Source organism: Crassostrea angulata, chromosome 9, assembly GCF_025612915.1.
Source record: "Crassostrea angulata isolate pt1a10 chromosome 9, ASM2561291v2, whole genome shotgun sequence".
In the NCBI taxonomy this organism is placed as follows: Eukaryota; Metazoa; Mollusca; class Bivalvia; order Ostreida; family Ostreidae; genus Magallana; species Magallana angulata.
The window spans coordinates 18,288,236-18,306,812 of NC_069119.1; the positions used below are offsets into that span (position 1 = coordinate 18,288,236).

Genomic DNA, 18,577 nt, shown 5'->3' on the forward strand with positions numbered 1-18,577 from the left:
CATGGAGCGACTTGTGTGTGTATTGGCTTCTTGACTACAGACAACAAATTGCAGCATGTCACAACGAATATTAAGATGGAGAGGGTTGTGACATCAGTAGGCCCTTTTAGAAAGCTGGGTTTTATTCTTTAGTCTCTACTTCAAAAAATGTATACATGTAGTATTTTTGAGAGAGAGAGAGAGAGAGAGAGAGAGAGAGAGAGAGAGAGAGAGAGAGAGAGAGAGAGAGAGAGAGTAACGTTTATAATTACTGATTCATCAAAAGAGAAAAATGATATATTAGTGAATATAATGCTTAGTGTATATAATGCTTGCTCATGAGAGAAGGATGGGGAGAGAAGGGAGTGAGAGAAGGAGGATATAGATCTGTGACATCATTTCGCCATGTGAAACTACTTGACTGACCACGTCAGCTTGATTATTACAGCCACTCTGTGATCAACTCTGCAATGCTATTAATCAGGACAGCGTATTGACCAACGATCGGGGATACCCATTCAAAACAAGTCGTAGGACACAATACCTATGACATCTATTCATTCTTGATTTCATTATTACCTTGATTGTAATCAGCGCTCCCAAGACTCCTTGACGCACATTCTCCACACCATCGAACGAAAATAAAAGTCGAAGCAATCCCGGCCATTCTCCGGGTCAACGTCCGGAGAGAAACAATGGTGACAACATACTATAAGTTCCATTTGCACAAAAGGAATCGCACACTTGTCGTTCTTCTCTCGAGAGAAACACACACAACAAAAAGTCTCTCGTGTCACAGCCCAAAACTGTCAACTACGCAGATTTACGTGAAAACGTTCACTTGGTTTACGCATTACCGGCAATAATGTTCATTTCTTTTTTCCTTCCTCTATAGTATAAAAAACACTATTTTAGGTCATATGCTAGACAAAGTGGTTTATTAGTAAGTCGCAGAACCGCGAAGTTGCTTTTTTTTTAAGTTGTTGGTCTTACTGGTAATGGCTTTTCAAGGGTTTGTTTCAAGAAGCAGACAGTTGATATATGCGACCCTTGTGACCTTATAAACTGCAGGACCTGATGACAGGCGTGGAATATTTATGCGGCCCCAGCAAGAGATTTTACCTGTACATGTTTATCTATACTAGAAAAAGAAACATTCCTGTCTTGGCCCAGTCGTTGCATGCAGAGTAAAAGATACATAAGAGACGACTTGATTTACCACACAACCAAATTCATGGCCGACGCTATACGTGTCAATGTCTGTATAACCACAATACGTATTTTTCGAAATTATAATTAGAGCCAGCTCGATTAAGGGGGCAAAATTACACCTTTTGTGACTGCTTAAAATTGAAAATCTCATTTAAAAGTTTGTCCAAGGTTTACGTTTACAAAGAAAGAAGATTACACATTTTAAAAACCCTGCAACTGTTTCTCATGGCAGATTAGAATAGAAACTTCAAACAAAACCAACATTTAAAAGTATACCCCCAACCCCCTTCAAACCGCACACTGTTCTGTATTGAAAAAAAAACCATGCATGTAGTTTATATATACACAACGTATATATTCAATGATTGATTTATAGTCTGAAAAAAAAAGAGAGAAAGAAAATCAATTTATGCTACGACAAATCGCTACCGTCAATGACAGTATAATTAATTCGCCCCGGTGTCAAATCTCAAGGGACCAAATAGATAAAAGATACTTGAGATGATGAATTCCCACAAAGAAATGACACCCATTCAAGGAGACCATCTTAAGTCCGTATACTCACAAGGTTTTCCACGCATTTCTAAAAGCCTTTAAGTTGGACAACAACCCTGGGAATTATTTCCCGATAGCTCTCTCTAACCACAGTGAAACACGGAACAAATTAGACCAGCGTTTCGTTTACAATGTCGAAACTAAATTTGAAAAAAAAAAAAATTATACAAATGGCAGCGATGTTCATTACGTAAGATCGTCATTCCCATTGAAATAAAATCTTTCCTCGAACCCACCATGATACAAACAATGAATCAGTTTAAAAATGAAAATTGAAGATTTCTTCATAATATCCCAGACGAAATACATCCGTATATAGCTGATAGTGGCTACATAATGACATAAGTTTGAATGTACTTTCTATACAGTATACAGTGGGAAGAAATCTTAATGAATCAATCATTTAAATGATGATTAACCTTTCTGTTGACCCCTTTACATGGTGCACTGTAACAATGTATCGTCAAGCAACTCATGCGGAACGCTTTGTCTCACGTAAAATAAGGACGAGCTTCTTCGTAAAGGAGCGACAATATCAGTCCAATAAAGTTATCGTCTGTGTAAACTTTTCCTCCATGAGTGGTGACACACAATGATAAAGATTCGTGGCTGTCCAGTGGACGAGGCGCCGACCAGAATAGTGGAAAAATTCATTGGGGGGGGGGGGGGGGCTAGCTAGGACCTACCCTATAGATGTACATGTAAGCCGCGATACATGCACAGTACATGTGGAATGTAAAGCTGAAAGAGCGCATAAGTCGCAGCTACATGTAGACACGCAATCTGGTATGTAAACATACAGATAAAAACGAAGTTAAGAAATTGATATTTAAAATAAACAAGGACAAGATCAGCCTTTAGATATCTTTAGATATCTTCATTAAAAAAATTAAAATCGTTAAAGCAAAGAGAAATCCATTTGAAGTCCTATGTAGTTTTGCCAAGGCTTAGTTTCTGACCGAAGAAGAATCAATTGTTTATCCTTAGCTCGAATTTCCTCTTACCTGTGTATTAAGTCCTTGTTTGTAAGCCAATGATCACATCAACAATCGATCAACATATCCCAACTCTGTTTAAGAATTTCCTCACTGGCCTTGCACCGACAACAACAGTCCCAACGAACAAAGGTAGAACATCGTCCGTGGAATGACGCTAGCTTCTCTTTCTACAAAGACACAAACGATCTTGGGTCATTGTTTTGGGGAAGAAGGGGGAGGGGAGATTTTTCCAAGAGCCACGCTCCCGTGTCTATGCCGTGCCGGTCACCGAAGACGCACACACACAGAGAGACCGATACTGTCAGGTGTATACACTACACAATGCACGAGTCATTACAGCCCATTATCACACAACGATCGATACCTGCTCGCTAGTCATAGCCGCCCTATACCTTTAATCTGAACTGACTCTGCTATGCCGACGAACGACCTATACCAGCTCAGACTATTACACAGTACGCTTTGCCAGTGATCAACTGACTGCTACAGAGACTCAGACTACAACTGTGTGGTTATTCATCAAATACGTGTTTTAACTCTTTTTATCCGAAGTGACTCGACACAACAAGACGCCACCATTAGACAATTTCCTTTGGCGTACTCCTTTGAGGTTTTATGCCGTGTTTCTTTCTTTGCTTAGAAATTATAAAGTTCTCCTTGACACAAGGTACAATTAACTGGCTTTTTGTCAGCATACATCTGCCGACCATTACCAATGCCACGCTCGACGTGTCTGACTATGATCTTTGCAACAGAAATATTTTTTTCCCCAAATGACCCCCCCCCCGTATTTTGTAATAACAACTAGATTTACTATACATCCACATCCCTCCTACATGTATGTCACAAATCAAGGGCATTTGTTAACTACTTTATATATTTCAATCTCCTTTCTCTTCTACGTCATTTATATACTACATGTACGTAACAAGGACAAACGTATTTAAACGAAGCTTTTTACTGTATTAATAAAGTTGTATTAACTCTCCGTAAATTCACTCTGAATTGTATTAGATGATACACATACATGTACAAAGTTTTATAAGCAGGGTAAAATTGATTGTTTTAACTTCTTCAAATTGCAGCAAGTTTTTTCTGCGTTGCATCTTTATTTGAATTGAATACACACACACAGAGAGAGAGAGAGAGAGAGAGAGAGAGAGAGAGAGAGAGAGAGAGAGAGAGAGAGAGAGAGAGAGAGAGAGACTTTTTTCAATTTGATGTTGTCAAACACGTCTTAGCATACAACAGACAACAATGTTGTACAGACAACAAAAGTCCATTCACAGAATCACAGAACGCTGGAGCCATTTTTCTCCAAGTCCCAGAGGAGGAGCCCCCCAAATCGCTGCCCTTCACTGAAGCCTCGTCTGCTGCCACTTGATACGGCAGAACTCTTCAATATTTATCCTTTTTATCTACCTCTGAGCACGCCTGCCATTTGTAACACTTCTGTTTACTCTAATTATAACAACTAAATTCTTTTCTGTTTTATCTGTGGAATGCCATACCGACTTTTCGACTCTCCGCTTACACCAACAAATGTTGAAGTTCCATGGCAGCGCAACATGACCAAAAACCAAAAACCAAAAAAAAAAAAAAAAATGAGAGAGGGACCTGCCATGCCAGCGTGACAGCTTTAGCGAGATATTTTGTTCATTTCGTCACGATGCATGTCAGATTTAATTATATTACTTTAAATGCATTTTCATGCTATCATTTCACTCATATCCCTTCTTCGTATATTATAAGAAAGAAAAATATTCGTTTTTGTTTTTTTCTACAAAAACTAAAAGCCTGAATAATTACTATTATATCAAATTTCATTATGAAAAAATGTTTTTCTATACAAATTAAATATAATTTTAATGTAAAACTAAAAAATTACGGGGTTTTTTGGGGGGTGAAAATGATTGGTACGATAAACAATCAATACGGAACACTCATTATTAATCACTCATCAATAAAACTGGGATTAAACAACCAAGCAAATATAGATGAAAACGCCACGCAGCCACAGGGCTCAACTTGAGAATCACTGTGATCATTCCTGACACGCCGCCATTGAATTGATATAAATGCACAAGTTTTAAGGGAACATTAACACTTCAAAGTCACCAAAACGTTTATATAAAACCTGTCATCGTCTGACGAAATCAAACATATAATAAACTCGGATCTCATGGCTGGGTTACTCCTACTCTATAAAGCGTTTCAACAAAGCCATTAAAGAGTGTAAAGAATATATAATTTACACTTCTATACCAATGGGCCCCTTATGAGATTCGATTAATGCCTTAACACTTAATTTGCATTGGGTTATTTTCTCCTTTAAAAAAGCAAGGAGATTTTTGAGTAAGATTACACAGACACTGCTTGAGAGACAAGATTCCCCACTGCTTCTCGACTTCGCGTTTAATGGGGTGAATATACCCCCAAAACTATCAAATGATGAATATAATGTGATAAAAGGCAGCAAAGGAGGGGGATTCGGTACGATTTTTCCGTGCGAATGATTTTATCTTGCATCAAAATGGTTGATAAAACTTTAATACCCGTCTACTGCGGAAATGAGATCAGAAGTATCTACGCTTCAAAAATAATTTCCGAATTTTTGTTATTTTATGAAACGGCATAATTATGTTAAAAGGAATTTGATTTCATTTTATTACGTTCCAATTTAATGAGTAAGATCCCGTTTTAAACTGACAATGAAAAATTCAAGAGAAAAAAAAAATAAATTCTTAAAAGATATTTCAGAACAATAAAAGTACGTATATTATGGAAGAAGGATCATACAAGGTTTCAGAAAATCAAAAAGTGCATGAATTATTATAAGGATCTTCCACGTTATGTTGTTGCCGAAAAAAAGGGTAAACATATATTATATATTTTTTTAAAATCCTGCCAGATCATTATCATCTTCATTACTACTATAGAATTATTCATCAAAAAAAAAAAAGATTAACAATATAAAAGCTACTTTGATTAGAATTATTCATCACACTTATATAGATTAACTATGAAATTCAAGACAAGAAGCACTTACTGATGAAAGCTTAAATCTCCTGATAATCGAAGGAAAGTAAACAGTAAAAAAAAATACACAAGGAGTAAAAAATCTCAGTCCTCATAAATGATAAAATACAGATTTCAGTCGCCTGTCGTCCAATATCAATTTCAAGCTTAGCTGAACACCATCCGGGGCTCCGATCAACTCTCTGGTCCTATGCCTCCTTTCTTTACAGATAAGAAATTCAAGTACCATGAATAATAGATCGGGCTTCTTCTTCCGAATATATTTTTTTCTAGTTTACAAAATATGCAAATTACGTGGATATATGTTTTTTCTTTCGGTTGAAAAAAAAACGTCGTTTTTGAGTAAGTGCAAAATGATATGTTTATTTTTTCGTAATCATGAATCACCATTAAAATTCCGCCGTGGACTTTAAGGTGTATAATCAATTCTTAAAAGATGACGTCACAATCGATTGAAAACATACATCTTAAATATTTTTTTTTAATTTAAAACACCGCGTAACGATTCAGTTTCATAGAATTTCACACGCACATGGTTTAGACATACAATTTACTTATCCAAGCTGCTTTAAGAGAAAGTTGAACTAAAGATTAAAATCTGAATTTAAAATTATTCACAGCGGGTACCCTATGCTTTTGTTGCAATTGATAAACGGAACCAAAAATCAAGAAATCAAAATTTACATTTTCAGATAACCATTATAATTAGATTGGGTCTGAAGCCAGGTTACAGCAAGTCTTACCTCTGCAAGTCTTTAGAAGTTAAACAGTTTAAAGGTATTTTCTCGATCGTAAAAACGAATCAAAGCTTTCTAATCGTCGGTCGTAAAACTGATCATTACAGTAACGAGAAGACAAAACACAGGTATACATGTAACTACAAAAATAAACAGCTGTCAATTTCTCCTGGTCAAAATCAATCACCTGTGACTGATTGTACCTGTGCATGTACCTTAATTACCTCTGCCTACCTATACCAATGGACGATCAATCGAAAGCAGCAATAGACGTGTCACCAGGAACCTGTGATGATTGAGCGTAACATCTTATAAAGGACACACACTACAAACATCTCAATATCTATCAAGTTTTGCAGACGAATCAGGTGACACCTCGCTGGGCAGCGACGAGGGATGGTGATGTATACAGCCTGCCCCCTAAACACCCCACCGCATCAGTGGTTCCACCTGATTCGGCGTACAAATATAGATGACACGCTCATAAAGAGAGAGGGGGAGAGAGAGACGTGGCCGGCATTGCCCATCAATCGTCGACCAAGGAATGTATCTTGACAACAAGAGAGGCAGTACCATGAACGAGGAATCGTTTTTACCGTTCAGGGGAGGTAATGGTGGCGGACCGAACCCGATGCCATACCTGCCCGCGAGAGGCCGCAATGGCGGTCCGGTTTACCTGTTAATTATAGGTAAGTTAAGAGAATGATGACAATCGTCGCCTGTCAAAGTAGCCATTCCAACGGTGGCCGTAAAAGGATATTGATTGCAAAAATAACCTTCCTTACTGAGTATACATGTACCTCTGTTTGACAAGGAACTCTAGGAAAGTCATCTGAGGATAATGTATAGGTTTATGTTTCGTAACAAAAACATATTTACCTAATTAGAACCCCTCACAAATCAATAGAATTGAAAAAAATGACGGAGTTCTTGAAACTTTGCATCAATTATTTACAGAATTTTTCTCCTTTATAGCTTAAATTGTAAAATATTCATACATATTTTTTCGATGTTATTTTAAAATGACACGCACATAATCCGAAAATCGCATGTTGCTATCTAAATTATGGAACTTTGACAAAAATGAAAGTGGAATAAGCATGTCTTACAATGTCTTTTGTTGTGAACTTCATTAATAATAAAATGCTATTTTAAAGGGACCTTTTCTCTTTTAAAACTATTCTATTCATTAAAACAAGAGGCCCAGGGGCCACATCGCTCACCTGAGCAACAATTGCCTTAATTCTGATCAAATTAGCATTACAGTATCAAAATATCTTGACAACTGAGTACAGTAGATCTTGCTAAAAAAATTGAAAATCTGCCAATTTTTATCAACCTCTTATTTTTTGGTAAATACCAAGCCCCTTTTGTTGTTGTACCTGTAAGAAGATTTGTCTCTATTCCTATATACCCCCCCCCCTCCCCCCATTTCATGGCCCCATTTTTCTCTAGGGAATCATGGTTTCATCAGACTTAAATCTGCATAACCTTTGCTTTCACACTAAGTACTGAGTTTTGAACCGAACACTTTCCCAGAATAGTTTTAAAGATTTTCTCTTCATATTCCTATGTAAAAATTCAAACCGCCATCACGGTCCCGCCCTACCACTAGGGACTGTGATTTTGCAAACTTGAATTTACACTACCCGAGGATGCCTCTACACAAGTTTAAACCCTTTCTGGCCAAAAATTCTTTAAAAAGAAGATTTTTAAAGATTTTCTCTATATATTCCTAAGTAAAAATTCATCCCCCATTGTGGCCTCACCCTACCCCTGGACTATTATTTAAACAAACTTGAATCTATACGATCTGGGGATGCTTCCACTCAAATTTGGGCTTTCCTGGCCTAATAATTTTGAGAAGAAGACTTTTAAAGATTTTCTCTATCTATAAAAATTCATCCCCCATTGTGACCCCGCCCTACCCCCAGGGACCATGATTTGAACAAACTTGAATCTACACTTCCTAAGGATGGTTACATGCCAATTTGAGATTTCTTGGCCAAATATTTTTGAGAAGAAGATTTTTAAAAGATTTTCTCAATATATTCCTATGTAAAACTTGATCTCCCAATTGTGGCCCCACCCTACCCCTGGGGATCATGATTTGAACAAACTTGAATCTACGCTACCTGAGGATGCTTTCATTTCAATTTGAACTTTTCTGGCCTAATAGTTTTTGAGAAGATTTTTAAAGATTTTCTCTATATATTCTTATGTAAAACATGATCCCCCTATTGTGGCCCCACCCTACCCCCGGGAACCATGATTTGAACAAACTTGAATCTACACTATCTGAGGATGCTTCCACTCAAATTTGAGCTTTCCTGGCCTAATAGTTTTTGAGAAGACTTTGGCTCAGGTGAGCTAAAAAAGGTTAAGTTTACAATGCAATAAGTTGTTAAAGTTGGTTTCTGGAAGAAGAGACTTTGAAAATTTTCTTAATAAATATTGAATTTTTTTTTAGTTTTTTAATCTTTAGTTTTTAAGATCTGTGTACAAACATAGAATTGTGAGCAAATCTCTGTATCTTGCTTATAATTCGAAGCTTAACACTCAAATATGGTTAGTAAATAGAAATTGTAAACAACATGCACTACATGTATAACAAATAAAGAAAACAATTTATTTTTTCGAAATGAATCATATATATATACATGGATATACCTACATATTTCCGACAGCGATATCAAACTCTATTTAAACTGAATAAACTCGAGAAAATGCCGAGCATCTCAACAAAACCTATTGCATTAATATACCATTACGCAAAATATAATGCCGAATTACCGATAGAATGAATTGTATTTCAGTACTTTTTTGATACATCAGATTTTGCTTAATTTGCGCAGGTAAACAGTTCACTGTTTGATTTACCGAAGTCTCTGTTTGATTTGATACGTAAAAATTACGAAATACAGACGATAGTTCCCAGGTTACAAAGCATAAATAATGAAAACGAAACGAAAATCAGAACAAGCTAACACCAACGTCATGTGTGAAAACTGTCAACGCATTGAAATATTTAGCCTCAATTTACTTCACAAAATCGGCACAAATACATTTTGCATGTTTCAAAACTCTCCCTTCATTCGCGAACTGTTGCACAACAAGCAAATTCATCATAGTCAGATCGACCCTTTTTCGTATAATGTCATGGCTGCTTTAAACAAAGAACCTCGTTTTAGATGTATGGAATACGAGTCTTGGTAAAATGGGTACGCAAACCTGGGCCGTGGCAAAATAAAAGCCGGGGCAGATCGGCAATCGTCAATTCCAAATACGCATTATTTTGCAGCAATATTTACAGCAAATACAAATATACTGGTCCATCAAATATCCTGAAATTTTAATGAGATTGGCAGATTAATAACTGCCAATCTTTTGTTTTGCCCAGGCCAAGTCTTGTCTACCCATTTTACCGAATGCCGAATCCGAAGCTATTAAACTGATTGAAACACGCCTTTCCTTTATTATTATTTTCGTAATAACTCAGATTTGAAACATAATTAGACCTTAATTTTTGCAATTTATATTTTCCTTCCCATAAGGATAATTCATGCTAAACAACGTTGAATTGGAATCAGTAGTTCTTGAGAAGAAGATTTTTTAAAATGCACCCCCCTTTTTTTACAGTTTCAAGGTTTTCTCCGCTTTGAATACAGATCTGACTTTTATTTCTGCAATTTATATTCGCCCTCCCATAAGGATGCTTTGTGCCAAATTTGGTTGAAATTGGATAAGCGGTTTTAGAGAAGAAGTTCAAAATGTAAAAAGTTTACAGACGGACAGACAGACGGACGGACAGACGGACGGACGGACGGACGGACGGACGGACGACGGACAAAAAGTGATCAGAATAGCTCACTTGAGCTTTCAGCTCAGGTGAGCTAATAAAATAGTCAATTCAAAAACAAAGTACATGTATGATACTTGGCATATACATCATATGGACCAAACATACAAACTGATCATTAACACACTATATATATATGAGTATTAAAAATTTTGCAACTTTAATTTATTGAATCATTAATTATCCAACGTAGCAGCCACTTCCATTTCTAATTCTTTGTTAAAAATTTTCATAACTTGTTAAATATTTAGAGTAATTATTTCAAAATAGCAATACAGATCATTCATAAACCATCACCGCAAGCATACTTTTCAGTTTCCCAGAACTTGCATTTGATTTACCAACTCAGCATCAGTCCGTTACACCAGAGAATACCTTATTAAGCAAATGACACCAATCGAACAACCAAACACACCAATTACAAAATGGGGACAGGCACTTAAAACATTTTGATGATGCTTTTGAAATTCCCTATCTAGCAAAGGTAAGTCTACCTTAATTACAGGTATGACATAAGAAATTCCACCAAGGTTTCTCGCATATTGATTCTTCTGTTCTTTTCTGTTTCAGATCTCTCTCTTTTTTCCCCCCTTTTATTTGTCATTTTTAATAACGCGATGGAAACGGCTATCAAAGGGCTTAACAGTATCGATGTTTAAAGATTGAAGACCGGTATAATGGTAGCTTGAAAGCATACACTATGTTAATGGCGCTGAGCGCTCGTCGCGACATCGGGGACCCCAAAAGACCAATCTTGGATGGATTCCTGCAGGCGTGTGTACACAGCGCAACAGTATCCAGCAACTGGGCGAGAATGAACGCTCAATTAGCAGTTCCATCAACTATTTAATCACTGTCTGACAGAGGCAGTAAACAAATTCTTCCTTCCCTTTTTTTTTGAAATCCACACCCAATAAAATTCTTTCCTCCTTTTGCCGCCAGCATCTTTTGAACGTCACGTGCTTTCAGCGTTCACAAATTACCAATGCATCTAAGAACCAAACAGCATAAATTTCTTACCTACATGTACATTTTTATCAAATCAATTTCTTCTGGGATCTTGTTGAATCTTTAAGGTACATGTATCTAATCTTTATCAGTTCCACGTGCCATGTTTACCGTTCAACTGGTTACAACACCCAAATCCCTTAATTGTTTACTCGTGTGTTAACAACACATTTTACCGAGCTATTACACGCATGCCAGGAATATACAGAATGTGTCAAATAAAAAAAAGTCATGCGCTGGTGACATAACAACGAGAATGCCTTCAGGTATATGATAAAATCAAGGTCAAGAATCACTTTAAGGAAGACCATTCCATTGGTACTGGAGAGGTCTTATGAAAAAACCAATTGCGCTTCAACGGCCATTGCCGTCTGTTTTATTTTTGAAAAATTCAAGAGAAAGGATGTTGAGTAGTAAAGTTACATAAATAAAGTCTACTGCCCCAAAGGTATATCAACTTTACGCAATTTTGGATCATTTGATGTTTTTTTTTTTTGGTTATTTTTCTTTAATTTATTATTCCCCTTCTTGCAAACATCGCGCAAGTGACAGGTATTGGTCAGGAACAAAAAGCATTTCTCTGAAAAACCAAAGTAAAAGTGACATTTCGCACTACTTAGAAGAAACATAGTAAATGTTTTATAATAGTCCAACTGCCCTTCTTCTACCTTTTTAACTTTTTTTTGGTAACATTAATATATTACTTTCTTTGAAGTTTAATCCTCTTCGTGTGAGATGTTTTCTTGTCTTCTAAACGATACATTTGACGCAAAAAAGACACCCTCTTTTTATTCCCAACTGCACGAACTGACAAAAAATCGGAGCCAGGTGTTTTCTGAAACCTTCCCTGACGGCATGACTGCAATCTGGTTTCTCTGTTTACTCCAAGGTATAGGGTAGGCGTATAGGGCCAACATGAGTTTATTTACGCTATACTCCTGCTACTTTTATTTGCTAGTAGGAATAATCTTTTCTACACACATAGCTTTATCCACGAGAAAAAACTCCCAAAGTCAACACTCCTGAAAAGTGAAACCAACGCCAAAAAAACTTTCCAAAAAACTTATAGCAATTGAAAAGAAAACGAGGTTTCAAATACTTAATAAAACAGATCTACAAAAAGGTTGAAATCAGAATCGCGTGTTGTTAAATACTCTAAAACCGTCAAATCCTACAAAAACAAGAATTACATAGAGATTCCTACTGTCTTCCAACTTATGCAATCTTGTAATTTAAGCTTTTTTTACAGAAATATTGAAGACTACAAACCATGAAACCTTTAAAGATTTATTTTCTTGTTATTTTTTTTTCCTGTACCAATATCCGACACTTGCAGACTGTCTAATAAACGCTTTAGTTTTTTGGTTGACGTAACAAGCTGGTTTTGCTGAATTAAAATGGTTCCAGTAATCCCCAGACGGAATAAATGATAAATAGATAAATCTTCCCAATTCCCTATAACTAAATCGGTTTGAAACATGAAATCTTGGAAACGAAAAAAAAAAAAATAAATAAATACCACTTTTCTCCAATTACTAAATTAGCTGGTACAAAGAAATCTTCGAAACGAAACTGACAAAACTAATACGAACTATTTTTTTTATTGAGGAATGTGGCAACCGCCAGCAATAAACCATGAACAGCTATTGCTGTACATATGTACCGATTTGTAAACATAATTGAACATCATTTGAAACACGATACCGCCGGCCTTTACATATCAATCAAATCTGCCAGAGGAATGAAGCATACTTCTATCATGTCTTCTTATATTGCCGCTATAGTATTTCTAAGAACTAATTATATATGTAAAAAAAAAAAATTAAGAGTGAAAATTTAGTTGGATCGACTCGCTTCAAATTTTTTGGACCCATTTACCGATTTTTTTGGCTGTTGGGCACACTTGGAAAATTTTCTTTTTAGGTTGATGGATAATTGAAAATTTTAAGAAATATATTATGAAGTTAAATAAAGCTCGATCGACATGCTTCCCAACTTTTTGGGCCCATTAACTGATCTTTCGGCCGCTGGCCACACCTGACAACTTTGACATAATAAGATTTTTTAGGTTGCTGGACAATTTCTGTTGTTATAACCTCAAAGACATTGGAAACAGCTAAAGTCATTATTGATTACAGGACACATTTGACATATCATCTGACAATCAAGGTTTAAAGCTCTCGTAACTTAATGAAATTTCAAGGCTGGAGAACACACACAGATGACATCCTGGTATCTTGACAAGTACCGGTTCTCAGAATACGTAAATTTTTAAATATTGGGCACATTGATTATCTAACTTTTTATTTACAATTCAAAAACCATTATATTGTTTGACAAAAATTGACTACCGTGAACACACTTTTATGACTTTAAGTTTGTCCAACAACTTAATATACACGACTGTTCAACACCCTTTATTAGATTAATGATATAATCTAATGGTGTTCTTAGAACCATTTTAACAAGACCTTGGACTTTCGGTTGGACGTAGCTATCTATTTCTTGCGTCAAAACAAGTTAAAAATGACGTGGTTTCAAGCGAAATATGCACCGATTGCGTAGTCTTAGCTCTAAAGCCATAGAGCCATATCTGAGAGGACAGCAGTGAAAAAGACAGGCCTACGTCTCATTGCTGTTTGACACAACTACCCAAAGTCCAAGGTCTTGTTAAAATGGTTCTATTTGCTGGACAGCATCATTTGGGGAAAAAACCCACCTGAAACAATGACATATAAAAGAAAGATTCATTGGACACACATGAAGGATCTCTTTAGTAAGAACTTTGACACACTTACGGACTAACTTTCAGTGTTTTCAGGTCACTGGACACACTTGAAGGACTTTTGGGTTTTTTTGGTTATTGGGGACACTTGAATGACTTTTAAAGGATGATTGGCACATACAGTGACTTGTGTTGTCAGATGGACATTGGTGTGGTCATGTTTACTTTGTAAATACAGGTCCTGTCCTTTCCTGACACCTAGAGGTAAGCACCAAGAATCACTGTCAACAACTCGGACTAATGGGCTGACATCCAGGTTAATAAGGAAACAGCCAAAAAGTATAAAATGCCATACTGGTCACAGAAGGGTTATGTTGGGCAGCATCCAAAATATCAAGCTTGATAGATCCATTGCATCAGAATTATATATTTTAATCAATTAAAGTTTCTTTGACTTTTCTAATACACATGAAATTGTAGGCCATAATATTGACTTTCAAGAAAAATTCAAGCTTCATCTACTAGTGGTGTAGAAGATCTATTCATGGTATGGAAGAGTTCAAAGTAAAAGCATTATCGGTATATACACACCAATAAAGTTCATTTGACTTTTCCATTACACTTTAAAAACTGTCATTACAGGTACCAGAAGCATTGACTTGATGTACTTATTTTGAAGAAGAAATACCATAACTTTAAAAAGCTAAATGGATTTGATCCTGACTCTCAAAGAAATCACAGTTACAGACTTGGTAATTAGTGGTTAAAAGTAGAGTATATTCAGTCATTACTCAAAAGGCTCTTCAAACAGTAAGTATACTGCTTTTTGATATTAAAAGCACGGCTTTTGAAAATTGTCCCCAAGCTAACCTTTTAAAGTATCCTTAATTACACTTTTTGCAATGAGCCTTAAAAAAGCCTCTCTAAAATATTAGAAGTCTCTCTCTCTCTGTTTCTCTCTCATCCCATTGTGTTTCTTCCTCATCAGTAATTTTTAATTAAGTGATTGGAAACCGCCATCAAAGATCATAATATATGAAGTATATGATGTATATTGGCTCTGCATTGGCGAGACCGTTCACCAAAACTAAAATTATCCGTAATAACTGCCACAATCTTCAAACAGCTACGTTTGGGATTGACTGCACACAGACGATTGATAACATATCCGCAGGAAAGAAGAAGTCATTACTTTTGAGGTTGTTGCAGATATTAAAGATGGTGCTCTTTTTTGGTATATGTAACTATATATTTATTTAATACCTGGTATAGACAAAGCAAAGGGAAGGTAAAAGAAGATCGATGCTCTTTTTGTATACATGGTATGTATTATTTAGAATCATATCCAATAAAGCAAAAAGAAGGTTATGTGATGCTCAAATGATTGCAGTGTCTGTTTTTGTATATCTTTTTTTCATTTGAAGATTAAAATGGTTTTTTTTAACCTTAAGTATTCAAGGAAAACCATACAGCAAATGTTCCGACAAAGGCTAAAATGAAAATATTAGAGTCCTATTTTGTTTACTCTTCAAATCTAAACCCTTTTCATTGAAATTTAAAGATTATTTAATTTATCATAATACAATTCTTATAAACAAAGAGTAAAGATTTTGAAATAATAAATATTACGAAAGCACAAAAGACTAAATGCCTTTGCTATATTTGTGTTTGGTTATCAAAATAATGGAAGCCTCAATGAAACTAAGCCATTTCTCTTAAGTTAATTGACTAATTATTGGATTGCCATCCCCATTGGTTTTTCAATGAAATTTACATCTTTCATAACATCTTGCATAAATTTCATCAATGATATGTAACATACCACAGTGACTGAATAATATATCAGACCTTCTGCATATACTTTCAATCAGTCAGCCCCCCCCCCCCCCCCCCCGCAAAAAAAAAAAAAAAATAATTAAATAAATAAAATGAAAAAAATAAAACAAAATAAATAAATGAATAACAAATATATAAAAAGAAAGAAAAATAGAAAAGTAAAAAGAAAGAATAGAATGAAACAAAATATGAATGATGTAATTATCATTGTGTCATATTCAGAGATCATGTCAATTCTTGGCAACAAATTGTCAATAATGAGGTAATATCAATAATTCATAAGAGTGCTGTAACCTTGTGTCTAAAAAGTATTAAATTCATCAAAACTAGATCAAAATATCTGTTAAGGTATAAATAATTATTATCATAACCTGTTAGTACAAAATACATAGAGGCAAGAATTAATTTATGATTGGTTGTACATGTTAACACCTTTACACATGACTACATACTGTTATATGTAATGATGTACAACTTGCTATGGGGTGTTTAAATATTATATCACTACAATCTTATGTCAACTGAAGATGAAAGTTATGTTTAAAAATATTTTTTTTAAAAACTTACATTTTTTGATATGAACATCTAGTGCTGCATATACACATAACCGTCAATGAATTACCGGGTAAACCACAGAATTTCACGGAATCCTTGCAAATTCTGAGAGTCACTCAAAGAAATTAAACCAGTGCAGAGAGAGGATTAACACTGACTGCTATTACGGTATAGTACTTATTCAATAACTGCATTCCAAGAATACACAAACTGTGTGAACAATGACTTTGTATTGTTGACATGTAGATATTGCAGCCTGCAGCTATGGCTTGACCTTAGTTCAAAGTTCAGGTCAGGGTTCACCAGCAATTAACACATGACATGGAGTCATAATTTGTGTTAATTATGCAACTGCTAGCTGAAAGGTGCAATATGTATTGCAAGTTGGAAGCGAGCATTTTTACTCCAAAGATTCATTCAGGTGACAATTTTTTTTGCATTTGAACTGCAAAATAGACAGTTTATGTAACTGTTGTAAGGCATTGCTTTGGCAACCATTAAAAAATCCAGCTTGAAAAATTGAAAACATTATAGTATTTTTTTTATCTTGTATTTTTTTCCCCCAATTTTTTTTTACAACAAATGTTTCAATCTAAGTTACCCTACAGGGTTTATTAAAACCAGGTGCATTTGAGATAAATTACCAATAAAAAAAAATCTTGCGAAAACCACACATCGCTTCTTCACAAAAATTCCTAGAGAGTACACATATTGACTCGATAATCTCTTTCACATATATTCTTAATGTACACTTAGTTTTTTTGGCTTTTTACTACTGTAAACATTTGTGAATCATTCATAGAACATATGTATATATATATAGTCTAATATAATGCAAGGAAATTGGATACTCTGATAATATGAAAACCATTGCTTTGAACTTGCCACTTCTATGTGGTATTGAAGTATGATGCGGGGGTTTAAAATGTAACTGAAAACCCTTGTTTTTTCATCAAATTAAATGAAAGCTTTTGCTAACTTTGTATTAAATAATACATATGAATTTGAATTTTAGCAGATAGATTAAAAGAAATTCAATAAATTCAAAACAACTTTGCATCATCCATTAAATTATCCTCATGAATAATTTACATGCATAGAGCATACAACTCAATGAATGGCAACTTCTGAAAATTCTAGAAATATACGTGTACCTACATTTTCAAGCTTGCTATTCAAATCCTCAGTTCATGACAGCTTCAGAATTTATTGTCCATCTTAAAAAAAGAAGAAGAAAAAATGTTATTAAATTCTGATTCATACACTTAAGGAGGAGTATTTCTTAAGGTTTTTGCATGTATGATGACATGATATCTTAAGTAAGGTGACAAGAATTCCTTAAGATTCATTAAGAATACATTTCATCACTTAAATTATTCACAGAATGAAGATGTAAAATTTGTGAGTAAGAGGTACCCCAAATTCAACAATAATTTAGAGCCACTAAGATTTATAGTATGTGTTATTTACTTACTACCGTATCATTGTAATGAATTCAATGTTCGAAATGTAAATGGACATTAACCGTCCTTTAAAATAATTAATGTAAGAAGAATATACAGAGGCCGGCTTATAACCGTGGAATTAATAAAACAAAAATGTTCAGCCACTGCAAATTAATGATAAAATAATATATTGCATCCTTTCTTGTTAGCAACTGAGTTAAACTGCTGTTATGTAAGTAAATATATAGCCTACATTAATTAAAGTCCTAATTAATTAAAAAATCCAAGAGTAAACAGAAGAGACCAACGCAGACAGCTAGAGCATCTTATAGCCTGCAGTGGATGACAACAAAGTCACCTTAAACCAAAGGTGCATGTTTATAAATAGCAGATGAAAAATATACAGGTGACAAATGCGCTTAAACATTCTACTGATGCAGAAAACATGATGCTCCAGGGATAATGTCTGCGTTTTCAAAGTAATCCCTCATTCTGTATATCCCAGTAGCCTTCCTAAATTATACAGACGCAAAAAAGATAGGTGTTTTAAAAGTAATCCCTCAATTCATGCATGCCAATAGTCTTCCGGAATTATACAGACGCAAAAAAAAGGACTGTTTTCAAAGTAA

General features: G+C 35.1%; 1 protein-coding gene across 10 annotated transcripts in view; it reads right to left on the reverse strand.

Moving 5' to 3' along the window:
- LOC128162430 (zinc finger CCCH domain-containing protein 10-like) overlaps positions 1-18,577 on the reverse strand; it is a 58,551-nt gene that overhangs the window by 15,909 nt on the left and 24,065 nt on the right. For 3 of the 10 annotated variants that reach the window (XM_052825635.1, XM_052825638.1, XM_052825637.1), the window contains 2 exons: positions 17,662-17,720; positions 2,751-2,911 (listed from right to left, as the gene is read on the reverse strand). The gene's annotated coding sequence lies outside the window, so the exon portion shown is untranslated. Of the gene's footprint in view, positions 1-558; positions 931-2,750; positions 3,432-5,793; positions 5,977-6,754; positions 6,894-11,399; positions 11,545-17,661; positions 17,721-18,577 lie in introns of those variants that run through there. The other 7 variants (XM_052825642.1, XM_052825646.1, XM_052825643.1 and 4 more) reach the window with 6 other exon arrangements.